The sequence below is a fragment of the Phragmites australis genome, chromosome 13 (assembly GCF_958298935.1).
Source record: "Phragmites australis chromosome 13, lpPhrAust1.1, whole genome shotgun sequence".
Taxonomy (NCBI): Eukaryota; Viridiplantae; Streptophyta; class Magnoliopsida; order Poales; family Poaceae; genus Phragmites; species Phragmites australis.
Window position 1 is genome coordinate 15,418,300 of NC_084933.1, and position 19,407 is coordinate 15,437,706.

A 19,407-nucleotide genomic window follows, 5' to 3' on the forward strand; every position below is an offset into this window, starting at 1 on the left:
TTTTCTATACTTCACCATTTGCTTCACTAGTGCGAGGATCATATGTCACAATTCCTTCGGCCTGCCAAATAATTTCCCGACATTCTTTATCCAAGGGTATATTTCCTCCCCCTAATGACGGAAAATTATTTTCATCAAATATGCAGTCAGCGAAGCGGGCTGTATGCAAGGTACCATAGCGGTTCATTGTGGCGGCGATATCGGCACATGAACCATTCATCCAGGTTTGCATAAATGGGAAATTTTCAAAATTATCCCTTGCACTAATTGCATAGTTGAATGGATGTTATAGGGGGTGGTCCATAATTAGTAAGAGCCGCTGCATGTAAGACTGCATATCCTCAACATGTAGCAAGCAAATTACAATGTTGCACAAAGGTCTAGTGATAAACTTTATTATTTTAATCAGTGCTTCAGCTAGTCCATTCTGAGTGTGGACATGCAGTACAGAATGTTCAACTTTGATTCCCATACCAGTGCAATAATCATCGAATGCTTTAGAAGTAAATTTCCCAGCGTTATCCATTCTGAGGACTTCACTCAATGGTCAAGAAAAATATTCCTGATCTGTATGATCTGCGAGATCAACTTTGCAAAGGTGTGATTGCAGGTAGATAATAGATATACAAGCGACCACCTCAAGGATGCATCTATTAATACCATAAAGTACCGAAATAGGCCAGAAAGCAGCTGAATAGGACCATAAATATCCTCCTGGATTTAGTCCAGAAATGCAGTGTTGTGGAAGCATTCCGGAAGAAGAAGAAAGAGCATGCTTTGGTGCTTTGCAGATTCGGGACCAATGGCCAAAAATTGCACTTATAGAATGTCTGGTCCTGCTCACCATATGGCTTGACTTCTTTCTTTGTCTTGCCATTATCATCACCGGTTTTGACTTTGTCTATCACTACTTTCTTTCCTTCCTTCCCCCGTTTATTATTACGGTTCTTGCGCGCTTTGAAAGAGCTATGATTGACTTCTAGGCCACTTCTCTTCCCTTGCTGCTGGGATAAGAACTTCATATTTATGACTTCGTCATGAGCTTCATGGAGTTGCAACATATCAATAAATTTAGAATACTTCTTATAATTCGATTGATGGTGATTGCATGCGGATTATGCCGCATTCGGGTGGAAAGTAGAGAGAGTCTTCTCAATTTTCTCCTCTTCTGTGATCTCTTTCCCACAGAGACACAGTAGTGTGCAAATACGGTGCAGCGTGGAGTTGTATTCTCTGACATGCTTGAAGTCACAAAAAACAGAGCCGGACCTATTCTTGCTCTACGAGAGGATTGATGGTGTACTTAAGGCACTTAAACCGCTCTTGTAGTGCATCCTATAGTGCCTTAGCGCTGGTCATTATCATGTACTCATCCTTCAAAGTGGGAGAGAGATTGTGGCAGAGAAAATGAAGTGCCTAATCATTCTCATCCTTCATAGGAACCATTGCACTACTTGTAGGACAATTGTAGCGCGAAGTCTTTTCACTCCCAGTACAATCCGGATATCTGATGCCCAAGTGAGAGAGTTGCGGCCATCAACACTTAGCTTAGCGAACTCCTTGTTCGTGAGGCCAACCATCTATATATTTAATAACACAAGCATTACTACTAGTAAAGTTGCATCATATTGCTAAATTGTATTAATACAAATTTTCTGATATTTTCTATGCTATTATATGAATTTTACTGAATTTAAATGCATAACAGGTAATTTAAATAGTAAAAATAATACTTAACAACATAGAAACAATAATAACTGAATTAAGTACTGCATAACTGCTATAATAGGTACAACATTCGAATTTTAGGGGTACTTCTTTGCAAAAATAGAGCGATTGGATAATTTTCAGAACATCCAAGGGCCTAAACGCAAAATTTCAGGGACTGCGCTCAATTAACGATAAAACCTAGGGGGCTAAATGTAAAAAATAGATTTTTCCTATTTTTCTTTTTCCTTTTCTTTTTCCATCGGTTTTACCCATGGGTCGTCATGCTTAATCTTTTGGCCAGCGTGGCCCAACATCGCCCGCATATTTGAGAGGGACAGCTAGAGTTTCCAACCCTAGCCACCATTCCTTCCGGTGGCCAGTCGGCGGCACACGGCCTCATGCGGGGCCGCCGACATGATGGCTGGGTGGGGTGACACCGAGTGTGAGACGTCGGTGGCTTCCCGTCGTGCGAGCGCAAGCACGTGGCAGCGGCACACACTTCGAGCAGCCCGGTGGCCCGGCGACGTATGTGCTTCGGGTGGCGCGTTCGGTGAGCGGCAGTACGTGGAGGTGGCGCTCATGCGGGAGCTACGGAGGCCGGTGAGGAAGTGGCGTGGTAGCGTCGGCGGCCAATGCGCGGTGGCAACGGTGACGGCCAGTGCAGGGTGGTGCGACGGTGCTCACTGAGGCTGCAGCGTCGCTCGGTCCGGTGGCGCAGTGGAGCTACAAGGCCGTAGGCTTCATGCTAGTGGTGGGGCTGCTTCGGGTAGAGCCGGCGGTGGTCTGGCAGCGCAGCAGCTTCAAGGTGGTGGCATGATGGAGGCAGTCAGAGCAGGTGACGGGGGACAGTGGAGAAGGCCGCTGGCTTCGTGCTAGCGGTTTGCCCTTATTTTGGGGTGGTGGCCATCAAGCCACCATGTACTTTGCCGGCTACATGACGTCGATGGTGGTGCGGCGAGCCCGCCAGCTTCATGCTGGCGAGGTACCGTGCACCACCCCTTTTTTTCTTTGTTTCTAATCTATGCAGAGGAGTTTGGCCGCCGGTTTGCTGGCCGGTAGTGCTTGGTGGTGGCTGCGGGCCCCAGCAATGGGGTGTGATCTGTTTGCTACTATTGCGATCACTACTGTTCGAGTGATCGATTTTCACAGCGACGATGCTACACGAAACTATAGATCTATTGCTACTATTCATTGCTATGGGCTACTGTTCACATATCTATTTAGTCATAAAAACGGTAGCATCGAGAGAACGTACCAGACGATCTCGTACCTTTCAATCCTTGCAAGCGAGACGATCTGATTCTCCTGATAGAGTCTCGTGCTGATAACATGTTGAAAAATTGTTGCTATCGGGTATAGTCTAGCGATTCCTCCAGAGAATAATTGCAAAAGAGAAATACTATGTAGGGAAAAGACTGTCTATTTTTTATTCATTTATATTTCAAATGAGGAGTGCTATCCCATATATATATTGTTAAAAACTCATAAAATATATAATCGAATCTATCAAAAGATCGAGACAGACCCACATTTAATTATGAAACTCTTAGATTTTCTAACAATTTGCATACATGATCATAAGGAGAGATTAAAGGATGATTGCTTCCTGTTAAGAAGGCCCAGTCTTGTCTTTCAGCCTTTCACCAGCCCATAGCAATTGGGAATGCGTGTATGTGTAGTACATCCTCGTGTCTAATCACAAGCTGCTGGTACATTTGTTATTGAGAATTTGGGGTGCCGTCAACGTTCGGCACGCGCGGCCGCACAACTCGTCTAGTGCCATTCTGTATCTGGGTCTATTTTTTTTTAATTACTAGCACGTAAGGCTGTTCAGGTCTATCGTCTGGGATTTTTTTAATATTATCTTTTTTACAGATATTTCTGAAGTAGGATAAAAAACGAGGAAATTTAAAAAATAATACCTATTTACCCTACCGTATAGCTAAATCATGTTTTCACCATACCGTACGGCGATTTCGCTATACGGTAAGGCGAATAAGTATTATTTTTAAAATTTTCTCGTTTTCGGTACTATTTCAGAAATATCTGTAAAAAATGTAATATTAAAACAAATTCAAAGCTCTATCTGATGTAAAGCAAGCGTGACTGCTGGCTGTTCCTCCAGGCAGTGCGATCGATCAACTTGCATTAAGCCCAGCCCGTCAGTTTGCACTATGTTTCGCTTACTCGGAAAAGGGTCGCTCTGCATTATCCAATCATTTTCTATTTGCTCGACCGATGCCTTTTGATTCTGATGCTAGAGGCTGGATGTGCTAATTTATATATTGGGTGAATCTTGTATTCTTGTGGCTTCCGATGAAAGCGCGTTTGGAACACGGCGTGGGAATTCAACCGCTGCATGTGAAGTTCTCTATCGAAAAAGACGATCTGTTCCTGGCAACTCGTGTGCCCGGCATCTGAACCATCCGCTATGCTTTGGGATTGGTGATGTCCTCGCCGGTACCTATGTATATTCGCTGTATTTGATTTTTTTTCCCGGCTTATTACTGTTGAAATCAGATACGAGCTTGCTTGCGCGGCGCTGTGATTCCCTGGTAGATTGGACAGCAGCAGCGGAGGTTGACGTTCTTCTGCGCAGGCGTACAGGACAGGTGGCTTGCTCTCTCCCACTCGTCCCCCACCGTCCGCGCTGGTTCCCACTCACCTCCCACACCCCGCTCTGGCTCCCACGTTATTTCTAACACCGATGACCGTGCCACTTTCAACGGAAAGCGTCTCGCGGCAAAAATACAGAATTAGATAATATACATGGTTGTATTTATTGAAATAGATAATATATTATTTTATTTATAATTTTAGTATTCGTATTTAACATCTTATTTATCGAAAATTGACTTTCAGTATATCATACACCGAAATACCATGTTCGACGCACAGTATACCGAATACAACACTGTAGCACCATATTCAGCATGAACAGTATCGTGTATAAACAGTAACATCAATACGATTGAATTTCATTTTCCCTCTTCTTCAAAACGGTGGTATTTTGTTACTCTAAAAATTTTAAAACTTTTTTTACGTATTTCATAATCTATGTGCAACCCATTTTAATTAGATTTACCGAATAATCCTTTGTATATTTAAAAATAAAACTATCCAAAAAACTACTTTTATAACTTGTAACAATTGTTAGTGTCTCAAATAAATTCTCAAAAATCTAGTAAAATTCACTAATATTCTTCTTATATGATGGACTAATTTCTAAAATTATTTTCAGCCTTAGTTTATATGATGAAAAAGTGAGTTCCTTTATAATGCTTCATTTATATGCATTTTTATCATTTCATGTGATATTCTCTTTTTAATTCAATTTGAATAAAAATAAATTTAAATATGCACAAAACCTACAATCAAGGGGTAAGTTTACCAAAAAAATCATCGTAACCAACTCAGCATCTTTTTGACGTACTCCGCGACAGACATATTATTTTTTTGTGTTTGGATAGGTTTAGAGATAGAACTCACAGATAAACTCGGTTTTGTATCCATGCATTATTTCATGTGATCGAAATCATCTGTATGAGGTGTAATCCGTTTGTAACTCTAGTTGTGGTTCGGTAACCTATATATATACATCCACACAGCCTCGAGAGAGGTGACAACGCTTCCCAATATGACATTAGAGCCTCTCCTCTAAATTTCATCGACTCCATCTTCAATTCCGTGGGTTTTCACCCGCTGACTATTTTTCCTCGGTCGCTCGCATCCTCCTGATGCGGGGCGACTTGGTCTAGACTACTCTAGATAGTTGAATTTTGTTCGAATTCAAATTGAATTAAAACAAGAATATGACATGAAATGATAAAAATACATATAAATGGAGTAATACAAAGGAACTCACTTTTTCATCATATAACCTAAGGCTAGGAATAATTTTATAAATTAGTCCATCACATAAGAAGAATATTAGTGAATTTTTCTAGATTTTTTGGAATTTATTTGAGACATTAACAATTGTTACAAGTTATAAAAGTAGTCTTTTTTGGAGAATTTTAGTTTTAAATATACAAAGGATTTTTTGGTGAATCCAATTAAAATGGGTTGCACATGGATTATGGAACATGTAAAAAAGTTTAAAATTTTTGGAGTAACAGAAGACCACCGTTTTGAAGAGGAGGGAAAGCGAAATTCAAACGCGCTATTGTACTGTTCATACGCGACACTGTTCATATTCGACACATGGTGGGACAAAAATGGCACTGTAGCCCATTTTCGACACACCGTGTGCCGAATACAGTGCTACAGTGCCATATTCGGCACACCGTGTGCCGAATATAGTATTTTCGGTGTACAGTGTACCGAAAGTCAATTTTCGGTAAATGAGGTGCCGAATACGAATACTAAAATTGTAAATACGATGATATGTTGCCTATTTTGGTAAATACAGTCGCGCATGTTGTCTAATTTTATATTTTTGCCGCATCTCGCGCGTTGCTGGAACGCATGTACAGGACGGTGCGCGTGGAGCTGGTCGCTGTTGTACCGAGATGTATCACCTTCCTGATCACGTGGCACTCGACTTGGACACTCAAATAGTCCTGCGTACAAGAATTGTTCTCTTCCTCACCGGTCTCCACCACAGCTCTCTCACTCAAGCGCTCGTGATCATTAGGGTCCTGCAAAAATGGTGGAGAAACTGCCGGAGGATTGAATTCTGGTGTTTGCTTCTGCTCCTCACAGGCCGACATATTCAAGTTCATCGGCGTCGCCTGCTCGCGGTACATGGGCATCGTCTGCTAAGCCTGGATCCCCAACAAGTAGTGACGATGAAGCTGGTGAATCCAGCAGCGTCACAAATCGATGCTCAGTGAGAGCAGTGCATCTTGTTGTATCCAAGCTCAGCGAGTACAAGAAGATGCTTGTGCGGGAGATGAGATTAGTGGCATCCTCGATGTTCCCTCCATCTGCAAGGTGAACCTGAAGTTTAGCATCTGGTTGCTCAGTAGGCTCGATCCTAGTACTAGTCAGCTAGTTTTGTCCGAGAATCAAAGCATCATGATCCATGAGAAGGATGTGGGTATTGTTTTTGGTATTCCTAGTGGAGACATGGACATGCTTAGTGTCGAAATAACTCCTAAATCTGTACTTCTAGTTCGTCATACTTTAGGTTTAAATGGTAACGATGCCTGGAGTTTGAAGGGTCTTGATTGTGTGTTGGAAGAGTTCCTCGATGAGAACTGTAGTAGGCAGGAGATTGATAGATTCAACATGGCTTTTGTTATTTTTGTGATGGGTCATCTGTTAGCTCCATCCACCAAGTATGACCATGGCAATAATGATTTTTGGGAAGCTCTTAAGAATCCTGACCTGATAGGTAGGTTCAATTGGTGCCGATATGTTTATGGTCATATTTTGGAGGCTGCTTAGAAAGTCTGTGAAGCTCTTAGCCGGAACCATCATGTCTCCAGCATATCCGGCTGTCATCTTTTCCTTCAGGTAACATTTGTTGCCTTCTAGCAGCATATATATGGATTTATATCTGTATCCTTCTTTATTGATTCTGTAGTTAATGCATTTATATATGCCATGCAGATCTTATTATTGGACAATGTTGACGTGCGATCTTTGAGCAAGCCACATAACATCCTTCCCCGTATCAAAGATTTTGATACCCTGACCCTTCAGAAGATGATACTTATGGTTTCAAACCGCTCGGGCAATGACTACAAGTACTTCATTGGTGTAACTAACTTATCTTGCCATCTTCAATTGATTTCTTGCAGCTATGAGTGGTGAGGCTATGTTACATGTCTCTATAGAGTTATATCGGACTGATTGATTGTGTTATGTGTAGTTACGACCTCCTGGTTCATCTGCATACATGAGACATATTTTCCAAGTGGTCGATGTTCCAGCATCAAGGAAGAACATATGGCACCTCAAATTGAGTCAACCAATCAAATGTCTCCTGCTGTTCAAATTGGTGCACCAAGTATCAATCCTGAGACATTTACCTTCATACATCCCGGTGATTTTGGAGACTATCTCAGGACTAAATACCCTAGCCTGGTAAGTTATAGTTGTTTTCATCATTGTTTAGTGTGTTCATATAATATTTGAATGAAGTACCGATTCATCTTGTTAACATATTTGCAGCACTCATGCTACGCAATGGACCATCTTAAACTTCACAATGCCAAACTAATGAAAGAAATTAGCTTGATGCGCTCAGCAGTGATGAAACACAATGCAGTCTTTGCTGATTGGATGGTCGATCAGATTGGACCAACTTTGCTTCAAAAGATGCACAAGAAGCCTCAATCTGCCTCCCCTACATTACATTCAATCCAAGGCAATCCAAGTAACTTTAATCAAGGTTTGTGCTTATACATTTCAGCATTTGCTATGCACTTTCAATATCTGACTATTCGACTTCTTATGTGCAGCTGGTCCATCAAATGCCATGGTTAGAATGGACCATGCAGGACAGTCTCATGGAACTTCATCAAATTTTTGTGACAATGATGGTACAATCTTGTTTTTATTTTGTTGTAACTTTGCATCACATAGTTGATAAGTTGAATACATATTTTCTGTAATGTAGGTGTGAAATCTGAGAACTTGTTTTTTGCAATAGAGTAGAGAGCTCTGTTGACACATCTGTAGCGTCGTCCAAGAGGTGCCGCATTCGACATACTACACCGGAATCAAAGAAGTGGCAGGCAAACCGAGGTATGTATGGTGGTGATACATTTTTCTTAAATTGGGGTCAAAACCATGTACCATGCTGTACAGTAGGTGTTTATTTACTAACATTTATCGTTTAGGTGATGCTCCAAATGCTCCCTCATTTGATCTTGGCATTCCTGAAACACAACCAAGCGAAGCCTTCGTCACACCTAAAGCACAGATGTTGCCAAAGATACATCTTTCGTCGCTTATACGTACCATTGATTCTGCAGTGTCTAAACATCACGATTCAAGCGGTTCAGGATACCTGTTGTCGCCTCGCTCTGCAACCAAACAACATGCAGAGAATGTTGTGATGGACATTATAGCAATGATTGAAGGAGACGAAGACAGTGCAGGTAAGGTGCTATATGGTAAGAATATCAGTCCAGACGTCAAGAAGCTTGTGGTTGCGTCAACTCCATTTGAGGCACCAAGTTGGACAATGGCACAACTTCATCCTCACCCAGACAAGGAAGTAGTTGAACTGGTCTACACTTGGTGCAAAAAGTCTTCAAAGGAATGTCTTGCAAGGTGCGGCAAGCTTCCACTTTGCTTGCTGTTCGATATACAACTGTACTTTTCTTGTAGGTACTACCTTATTCTTGTTCATTTTTGATAGCCCGTGGATCAAGCACCCGCTTCCTCCTTCCTTCTTGTCACCGAGCACGAGGTGAAGGACAACTTTATATCAGCAATGATATTTGGCGATGTCATTATTGATGCTCTTATGAGGCGATTCAATCAACTTGATGTTATTGTTCGCCGGGGCGATGATGAACCCCGTTGGCGACATTTCCTTGAGACAGACTTCATGGTCAGAAAAAACTTGGCTCCTTATGTGATCTATTTTATCTTTTTTCTGTCCAATTTAAATCCAATTTCCCATACTTGTCTCCTTACAGATGCAATCCATTGGCGGATTCAGGCCTGAAACCATGCAGTCTGTGCTGAATCAGTTCATACATGCTGGCCATAATATTGCTCGGTGCCACATGGTCAGTCAACATGAATTGTAATACACAGTTTTATTTGTCCTAGCTACATGTTATTCACAATATTCTTGAATGCCCATGTACCACCACACAGATAACCACTCCTGCCCTCATATTTGGATCATGGTGTGCATATATGTGGGACATGAAGGATACCAAGATCCATGTTCTTGACCCTGCAATAAGTGACCATCGGGTCCTACTTCACTATGAGTTCCAGAAGGTGCTCCAAAAGTCATTTGAGAACTGCATTTCAGCATTCTTCGATGGATGGCCGTTTCCTACTGTGTGGCAGCTTGTGTTCCCAAGGCTAGTTGAGGACCATTACGTTTCGTAAGAGAACAGAATAACCATGTTCCTTATGAATCATTAATCACATAATTGTTTGGTAATAAATACGTACTAATTGGCATGCCCATATATTGCAGCAAGGAAAGTGGAGTATGCATGCTTCATCTAGTGCATTGCTATAATGGACAGTACTTGGAAGCACCATTTGATAAGGTTTGTCTTTTTTCCACATGGCTGGTAACTATGTCAACAATCAATGTGCTTTGGTTCATGTACCATCTTTTTTTATAGAGTCGTATTGACGAGCTGAAGCGTTCCTTGATGGTCAAAGCTTTAAAACTTGATGGAAATGACACTTCATTACCACCACTGCTAATGAATATACTATGTTAGGCATGCGAAGATTGACTTTTGTGATGTGGTTCCACACATTTTAGTCTGACTGTAATATATAAGTCGCGGTTATATATGATCCAGCTCTATACTCAGCTGTACACCAAAGAAGTTGACAAACTGGGATTGTAGAGCTCACTTTCAGCTCATACAGTGTTCATTACTGTGTGGAACGCTACTTACATGTTGCTAATATCATCCTTAGATGTTTGTTACAATATAGTAATAGCATGTACCAGGTTGCTCAACCAGGTACCACCCCAAACCCCTTTGGTACATGCCACGGTTTGTATTTTTGGTCCATATGAAATGAAACATCATCACCACCACTGCTGTCCAAGAGACTATCGTAGCCATCTCAAGTTTGATTTATGCTATGTGTTCCAAACAACTTATTATGTCTGTAAATATATTTCACACTACTACAAGATGGAACATGTTACTCAACTGTACAGTAGTACCATTGACATCTGGGATCACAAAGCTCCCTATGAGCTTGGTACATGTTCATTCATGTAGACTATGTAAGGGCGCTGGAACTATTGTGCTCGTTAATCATGCATGGTGCTATACAATGTTCTCAACGTGAGAGTTGAAGACCTACATACGCTTTTCATCTTTAGATTCTAGGGCTCTTTAGGATCCAGGTTTCCAACACACAGAGTTTTCCCAACGAGTACAATTTGAGAAACTTTGTCTTACAATCTCCTTATTAACAACAGATTGTATCACAAATAAGCAATTTGTAATAGAGTAAATTCATAATATTTACACACTGCTACTTAATTGTGCCTTACAGTGCTTGCATCTCCATCCAAGTGATGTACCACGATGTACTACTAATTCGAGACCTCGTAAATCTAGATCACCCAATCTGAAACATTCACGTGGTTCCCTGCCATTGTGAGCAAGTCGTACATCATCATCTTCCGAGTTTTAGTTGCTAGTGCCTGATCCGGCGAATCCAAAAACAGTTACGGCTATATGGTACAAAATGAATTGCTTTCAAAATGGAATACTTGTTTATTCTCTTCCTAAGCTTCTGCCCATTAAATTTTGTCATGTAATGAAGCACATAAAAAGTGCTATCATCCCTGCAGGAAAGTGCATTAATGAGTCAGCTGTATATAACTCCTACTACAATCTTTGCAATAAATCATGTGAGTTTAACTAACACAAAGTTTCAGAGAACTGTACATATCAGCAGTGTCATGGAGGTCCTCATGGTACTGAACTGGATATGAGTTGAAATCTTCATCCCACCCACTAAAGAATTCTTCTTTACACATGTACACCCACTGAAGGTTTTAGACATACTGCGTACTCGGGAGGAAGTACATGCCTCCATTGCTTCGCTGTACATTCAGATAGCCTGTACTTCGATATCTCCTTTACTTGGTACAGTCGTACCAGTGCAGAGAACAGGTCTTGACCAATCAGTTCACTAGGAGCAAACTGATCGCGCATTTCCCCACCGCTAATTGATAATGTAGTAGGGATATGGCGCTCAAACTAGGGGCTGCATTATGTACATTTGGTAACGTAATCAGTCCACAATTTTTTTATTTACTTTCAATAATTGTATCGCCTCTAAAAATCGTCGACATCCTCTTCCATCACTGCTTTATATACACCCTCGAACACCCTAGTCAATGTTACTATTTTTGACAGCTTCAACACAAAGGGTGAAGGAGGCACACACCTCTTGGTCACAACCTTCTAATGTAACTATTTTTACAATGGAGAATAAACAAGGTGCCTCATTACATGACCAAATAATTCCACATGTTTCAATAACACTAATGCAGTTGTTGGATCAAAATCTACTTCATCACCAAATAATTCCAAGCCTTGAATAGGCTCCCTCGAACAGCGTGCACACTGCTTGTAACTTGTCCCTTTCAACTTGACATCGCTAAATTTCCTTTTCAACATATACTTCTCATCTTCTGGGGTCACTTTTACCTCGCGTGGCGTTAGACGCTGCCTTTTTGCAAGCTTCCTAGCTATGATAACTTTCCACCTTCCACGCTTAGATCCCCGATTGCAAAAGTCATCTTCCTGTATTGTTCCAGCTGGAGCTCTCGTTGCTTCTAGTACATCTGTAGTACACGTCAAAGCTGTAATAACTACAAGGTTCTACAGTGGCATGCTACAGTCATTTCCACAGTTCTCACTTTGTTTACCTTCTGCAAAGGGTACGGACTGGTTCCGTAGTGTCACATAGGTTCATTCCTGCTGCTTAAAGACATTTGACCGATGCTCAGATTCCAAGATTATATATCTTTTTAGATTACTCCAAATGAAACACTACTATGCTACCTGTTCCACTACCACCTCCAGTCTCAGGTACACATGACTGACCACCCTTCCTCACATCACAAGCATCTTCCAAGCTGCACCGCCGATCTTCATCCGTAACTGTGCATCCACCTCCATGTACAATAGTGACAAGTTTAATATTCAAATAGCAAACATTGAAGCATTTTAACAGTATGCCAAGCACATGTACCTGCCAATTGTGAATCAAGTGTCCTGAATTCCTCCTCTGCGGAAACGGACGGTATTGATGTAGCACTCCTGAATGAACATGTAACTCTCAACTATAATTAGCACTTATCATTGTCTACAATAAACTACATTGGTACATTAATCTCAAGACTTACTCATTTGATTTTTGTCATTTGATATTTCTGCCTGCTTGCCTTCTTGTTAACAAAAGAAAAAAAATGCAAATATCATGTCAAATTTTAAAGCTTCAGATGTTACATTCTGCACAATATCTGCATCTTGAGGGTTCGTGACATGAGACACCTCCCATTTCTCAAATCAAACATTGCTTGCTACAGAATAATTCAAATGATTCCATTCATATATTTTATAGACAAACAGCGACACATTCATCCAAATAAAAAGATATCAATTTTACCTATCCAGTCCATATCTTCAACACCATGATTATTAATGGAATGAAGAGATTCCCTTATTATAGCTTCTGGTTCCATGTCCTCCAAACCTGTATATACATCACAGCTATCAAACTCATTCTCCACTAACAAGCAGCAAACTCCATGTTAGCTTCTAGGTGTACATGTACCACAATCGTTTTGAAGTGTACAAGCAGCAGTCTGAGGTACACGGGTACCTGTACCCTACTCGCTATGAGGTGTACCTCAAAAAGAATGGTGCTCAACGTCTATATCTGCTCTCTCCATGTTATCGTCCACATGTGTTGTGTCATGATCCTCAGTTCTGTTTAATATTTGTGTATTAACTCAATATAATCGCATGTATGGAAAGAAATATTCCTTGAAACTATGTTTCTCATGAACCATAGTACCTTTTGTTGTGCCAGTCTCATCACGGACTTCACCTATACAACCATCAGATAGATGGTCCTCATCGGCACGTCTGCACTCCATTTTGTTACTGCCTCCCAACGTTGTGTGCTCCATCCCAGCTATACAAATATATATTAGATCAACCAAATGTACATTTACATTGTCAATTACACAGGAAACATATCTTCCCCTAAAATAAGTATACCCTGTGTTCCAATGGTACCATCAGCATCTTGTCCAGTACCTATTCCAGTGTCACCGATTCTGCGGTCGTCTGCAATTTCGAACACAAGGACTCAACATTACAAGTCATTAACATCAAACATTTTTCCAAAACATTTACAGGCAGTGCATGGATGTAGTGATTTCTTTTTGCTATCTCTTATGCACTCTTCATCATTGGGATGTTCAGACATAGGGGAATTGACAGACAGTGGTACACCTTCACTTGACCTGGGATCAGTACCAGGGCAATTCATGTTTCCAACTCCTGTGATTTCCTCAACAAGCATTAATTTTTTGGACAACTACATTCATGTTATTACATGATGTACCAAAAAAATAGAATTGGCCTTTTACTTCCATCATTGATGGTTCACAACCTTGGTTGCTTACACTGCTTATTCTGACAAAATTAATCAGCCGCTCTTTATGCTTTCCCAAGGAGGCAGCAAACCTTGAACTCAACTCATCAATTTTTGCGGTTTGCCGAACAAATGCCTGCTTGTTCTCCTCATGAGCAGCAGCAGACATTTTCTGCAGCTCTTGATGTAGCCGGGCGATTTCTAGTTCAATTAAACCCACTATCACAACTCCCCCCTGATCACATTACATTCCGATAATGCACATCTAAAAAAACATAAAGTAGGCAAACACCATAGTTTAATACCTGTTCAGCTGGCTGATTATGCAAAGATGTAGCATCCACTGTTTCCTCCGGCTGCAAGGCGCTACCCAAACGCGTTGCCGATGTTGTATGCTGCTGATCATTCTGCTTCTCCCTCTGCTAAAGTTTACATATCTATTATTTTATTCAGGAACATCATAAAGGAACACACTACTTTAAGCACATACGTACCCAAGCATTGCTGGAACACGGAACATCATTGTCTGGTTCTCGAATTTGGTCATTCTCTGATGCAACCCTAGGCTGAAAAAAAAGGTATCCTATTACATTGCCGTATCAATATACGTTATAGCTTTCTTAACACCCCTGAATTTAAATCGATGTTACCTTTGTAAAACCAAATGTTTTCGCACGCGATTTATCAGCACGATCATGGTCCAAATCAATGAGTTGTAATATCTTCTCTCTCCTATAAACACGTATCCGAGGAGTCCATGACCATGGTATGTTCTGGTCTCCAAATTCAATGCTATCAAGATACAGCAACTGTTGCCAAAAATATAAAGTAAATTAAATGAATGCAACACAAATTATTAACAACATTATTTGCAAATAATTTAGTTGTACCTCATGGTACAAGCAGGATCCACCAATGTTCACAGAGAATGGAGACTTCCGGAGGTCCATTTGCAACTTTCTTGCCGAGCTCTGGATCACTCGAAGAACATAGCGGCCCCAATTGCAGTTCTTTATATTTTCTGGTTTGCTAATAAATTCTAATATATTTTTGGGAATGGTAGCAGTTCTATCAACAGGCCCAAACAACTAACCACAAACTTATGCAGCCAATGCAACAATGAAACTATTCTTTTGACGATCTATCATGTCACTTCCATAATCTGCTACGATAATTTTTTGGCATCACCTAAGCTTGGGACTCCAGAATCACCTTCCAGATTGAAAAAAAACGCCTTATCGTACTCAATACTTTAGTAGGCACTTCCTTTTCTGCCGCCAAAATCTCTAAATGACGACCGTACACCCAATACCCGTTCAACCGAATCTTCAGTCAATTCCACAAATGAACCATCACCTAGTTTCATCTTCAACCTATCTACATCCATCCTACTATGAATCCACAGCACTAACCTAAGATTATGCATCATGTTTGGCTGCAACCATTTCAACCCTTTCAAACCAATGCTTTCCAGTAGAGAGTTCTTTACCATACCAAACTGGCTGACTACTTCCTGGATAGCACTGCTAGAGAAGCATCCATGGGGCTTCGTTGGTGCGGTGCTCGTGCTATCCTCCTCCGCAACAATAGGAGCCCTAGGTGGTCATCCACCTTTCTTCCGTCCCGCGTTTCGCGTGACCCTTGGAGTAGCGCAACCCATCTCTGTAGCAGTGCTCGACCGAGCCCCCCTTTGCGCCTTCCGACCACCTCTCTCAGGAGCCATCAAGCCGAAGCTCTGGACAACAACGCCAACACATTGAATCAAGCACAAATGGTCATTGAAATGAAGAAATATAAGGGGAGAAGTTCGCCAACCTACCGCAAAACCCCTACCTTTTCGTGTGCTGTGGCAGCCACTGGGCGACGAAGGCCCTTGGTGAATCCCCTTTAAACAGTACTCTTCCACTCTCTGAGATCGATTCATGCTGCAACTGCTCTAATGTTCGGATTGAACTGCCTTCACCAACCACTGCGGGCAGTTTTAAAACTGCTCTGAAGATTTGGCTATTGTTCCTCATTCCTATAAGTAACCAACATATCACGGGCCCACAAAGATAAATGAGGGAAAAAACATGGACGAATAACCTTTTACAGCTACCAACTTTACGCATCCTTCCATTCCCACAGGTACAGTACAATAGTTATCCAAAATGCCAGTACTTACAAACCCTATTATACATCAAAAGTCATAATCTGCATCATCCACCCCCAGTATTACTGCTACACATCTTAACCCCCATATACACAAAAGTGAGCACATTGCACTTCACACAGCTAGCAAAAGTATAATTAACAACAAAAGCCTATTCTTTGCATTTTCTCCTAATCCAACTTCAATTTCTTGCACGCCCTGCTTGAAGCATCATCTTCCTCATCCTCACAAACAACATCAACCAACAACAACATGCTTGTAGATATACAGTCATCCTCATCATAAGGCATCTGCTCCCCGAGCTATTCTTCAGTTATCAACAGTTAGTTCTCCCCTGTACCTTCCTCCATATTTGAAAGTCCAGGTATAGGTTCATCCTGATGCAAAGTCCACACAATTAAATTTAAATACATAATCATACATTCACCTAAGCACATAACCAAACCAAAAAAAAAATTTCTGTACCCACCAGTTCCAAATCCTTGCAGTTTGCTCTACTAATGGATGCGATTTGACCTAATTGTCCATCCACAGATTGCTGCACTCACACCAAAAACATAAGGGGGAGAATGGAATCAGGAAGGAATGAATGTCCCGAGGTACATGTACCACACAACTCACTTACTGAGTCATAGTGGTCAATGACATCTGAGCCGCCAACGCCTTTCTTCCCCACGGTTGTACCTCCATGGACCCGCCCAACTCCATGCTCATCACCAAAATCCAGACCGATCTCCAAGTCAGATTCCTGGTACATCCATCTATGAGAAACAGGGAGCAAGGCATTTAATCTATGGAAATAGAGAGGGATCCTTCACCCTAGAGATCATACTACTGGAGTCCATTTTATTTGCAATATAGTATACACCTCAGTACCACTAATGCTAATGTCCCTAGTACTATATAGCAAAGCAAATCACTTCATCTGTGCAAAGTGGTACATACCACTCTCTAGGTTAAATTTTGAATTTCACTGGCGCCTAGCCTAAACATTTGGGGCAGATGTTACGCCCATGTACCCATCAAATTGCTAATGTCCACGAGGGGTACACGTACGCGCCTGAACTGCCATGTACCACTAACCTGTACGATACTTCGATGGAACATGTCATTTTAAATATATGCTTTCGCCCAACCAATATTTGAATACATCTGTGACCCATTTAATAATGTTACCTTATGAAAATATCGTACTAAATTTTAGTCATTCTGGTGCAGCAAATAACTTGAGTTGTAAATTGGTACACATCCTGTACAAATTCATGAACAAATCTACTAGTATTTTTATACAAATGCTCAAGGCCAACTCCATTCCAGGTAGCATCATTGCAACCTAGTATAAAAAAATATAGTAATATTTATCTCCAGTATACTACATGTGTACACCTACTAGCAAAATACACCACTGTTTTGCACCTACATAACAATGTTCCAATCTTCCAAATAGCCAGCATACACATTACATAGAACATGACGACACAGCATTTAGATTACACAATTTCATAATTAGCATATTACGCCAACAACACCTATGAGTTAGTACTACTAGAACACATCTTCAGCCACAACAAGAAGTTGTTTCTCATTAGATGTGCAGTTATCAATTCGATGACCATACACTTTGCACCTAGTGCAAATTGGACCTCTTCTAGGCTTCTTAGTTGCCGGATCACGGTTTGGACAGCTCTGCCTTGTATGTCCACCAGATTCGCATGTCTTGCAGAAGCGTGGATGCTTTGATGTCTTCTTGATCACCTCATCGTATACAGGTCTGTCCCTCGCGTTTGTAGGCCGACCACGCGTATGCTTCTTCTTCGGAACTCGTAGGGTACATTTATCTTCTGAATTTGTTGCAACAGGAGCAGAATCCGATCTGCTTTGCTCAACACTGCGCGGCTCATTGCCAACTAGTTGCCTATCAGCTAGCCCTAAACCATCCTTGTGCTTGCTTACATCAGCAAGTGTAACCTTTCCTTCGTCAATGATTTTCATCACAATATTGTAACTCTCAACATTGTTGTCACCCATCTTGACAAATTCCGGTCGATAGCAAAGCCGAGGTTCGGTGAGGCTCGACAAAGACTGCATTGTCAAGAGTCCCGTGGCGAGAGTCAGAGGTGAAGTTGATGACACAGTCGAAGGAGATGGTCCATGACCCTCTTTGTGTTTGTCCGTGGCGAGGCTATATGAGGGCGAGATTGTCCGGAGCCCTGCGACGGCCGCCAGGGGTGAGGTCAATGACCTCGCTGAGATAGGAAGTCTGTTACCCCCTCAGCGCTAGCTGTGGCGAGACTTGAGGGAGGCCAGGGACGTCCAGAGCCCCGCAGCAGCACCAGAGGTGAGGTTGATAGCAGAGCCGAGGGTCGGCAAGGCTCGATGCAGACTGTGTGGTTCGGAGCCCCGTGGCGAGAGTTAGAGGCAAAGTTGACGATGTGGCCAAAGGAGCTGGTCTGCGACCCCCTCTGTGTGTGGTCGTGGCGAGGCTCAACAAGGGCGAGGTTGTCTGGAGCCCTACGACGGTCGCCGGGGGTGAGGTCTATGACCTCGCAGAGGGAGGAAGACTACTACCCCCTCAGCGCTAGCTGTGGCAAGGCTTGAGGGAGGCCAGGGACGTCCGAACCCCCGTGGTGGCAACGGAGGTGAGGTCGATAGCGGAGCCAAGGGTCGGCGAGGCTCGACGGAGGCTGCATGGTCTGGCATCCCATGATGATTCCGCTTCCTACCCAAGATTTTATAAGTAGAGGTTTTCCATGTCATCCATCTATTGTAGAGTAAGAGAGTGATCCGTCTTAGTTGATCATGACATCTACTTCCCCTCTAGGTGCGAGTGATTCAATCAGGGCTAGGTCACCCCTGACGCCGATGCTGATTCTGCTAGCTACAATGCCACCCTTGGGGGGAAATCCTAGAGCCTGCATCCGGGATCAAAACTGGCTCTAACCTACGTGCTCCTGCCATCACTAAGATGATGGTCACCCGCCACTCTACCTTGATCTCCAGCTCAAGCATTTCTCTAGTCGAGATCATCGACATCTTTGAAGACGAAGAGGAGCTTAACTAGGATCTCCTAGAGAAGGAGATCGATGTCGAGAAGGAAGAGGAGAAGGCCAAGGAGGAGTCTCCCAGCTCTTCCTCATCCTCCGGCGGCTATGGTGGCTCGTGGGCCAGCTACTGCACTAGCCTTTGTGGCAGGACGCACCAGAAGGATCTGCATTGTCACTTATGATAATTTTGTAGGGTAACTAGGT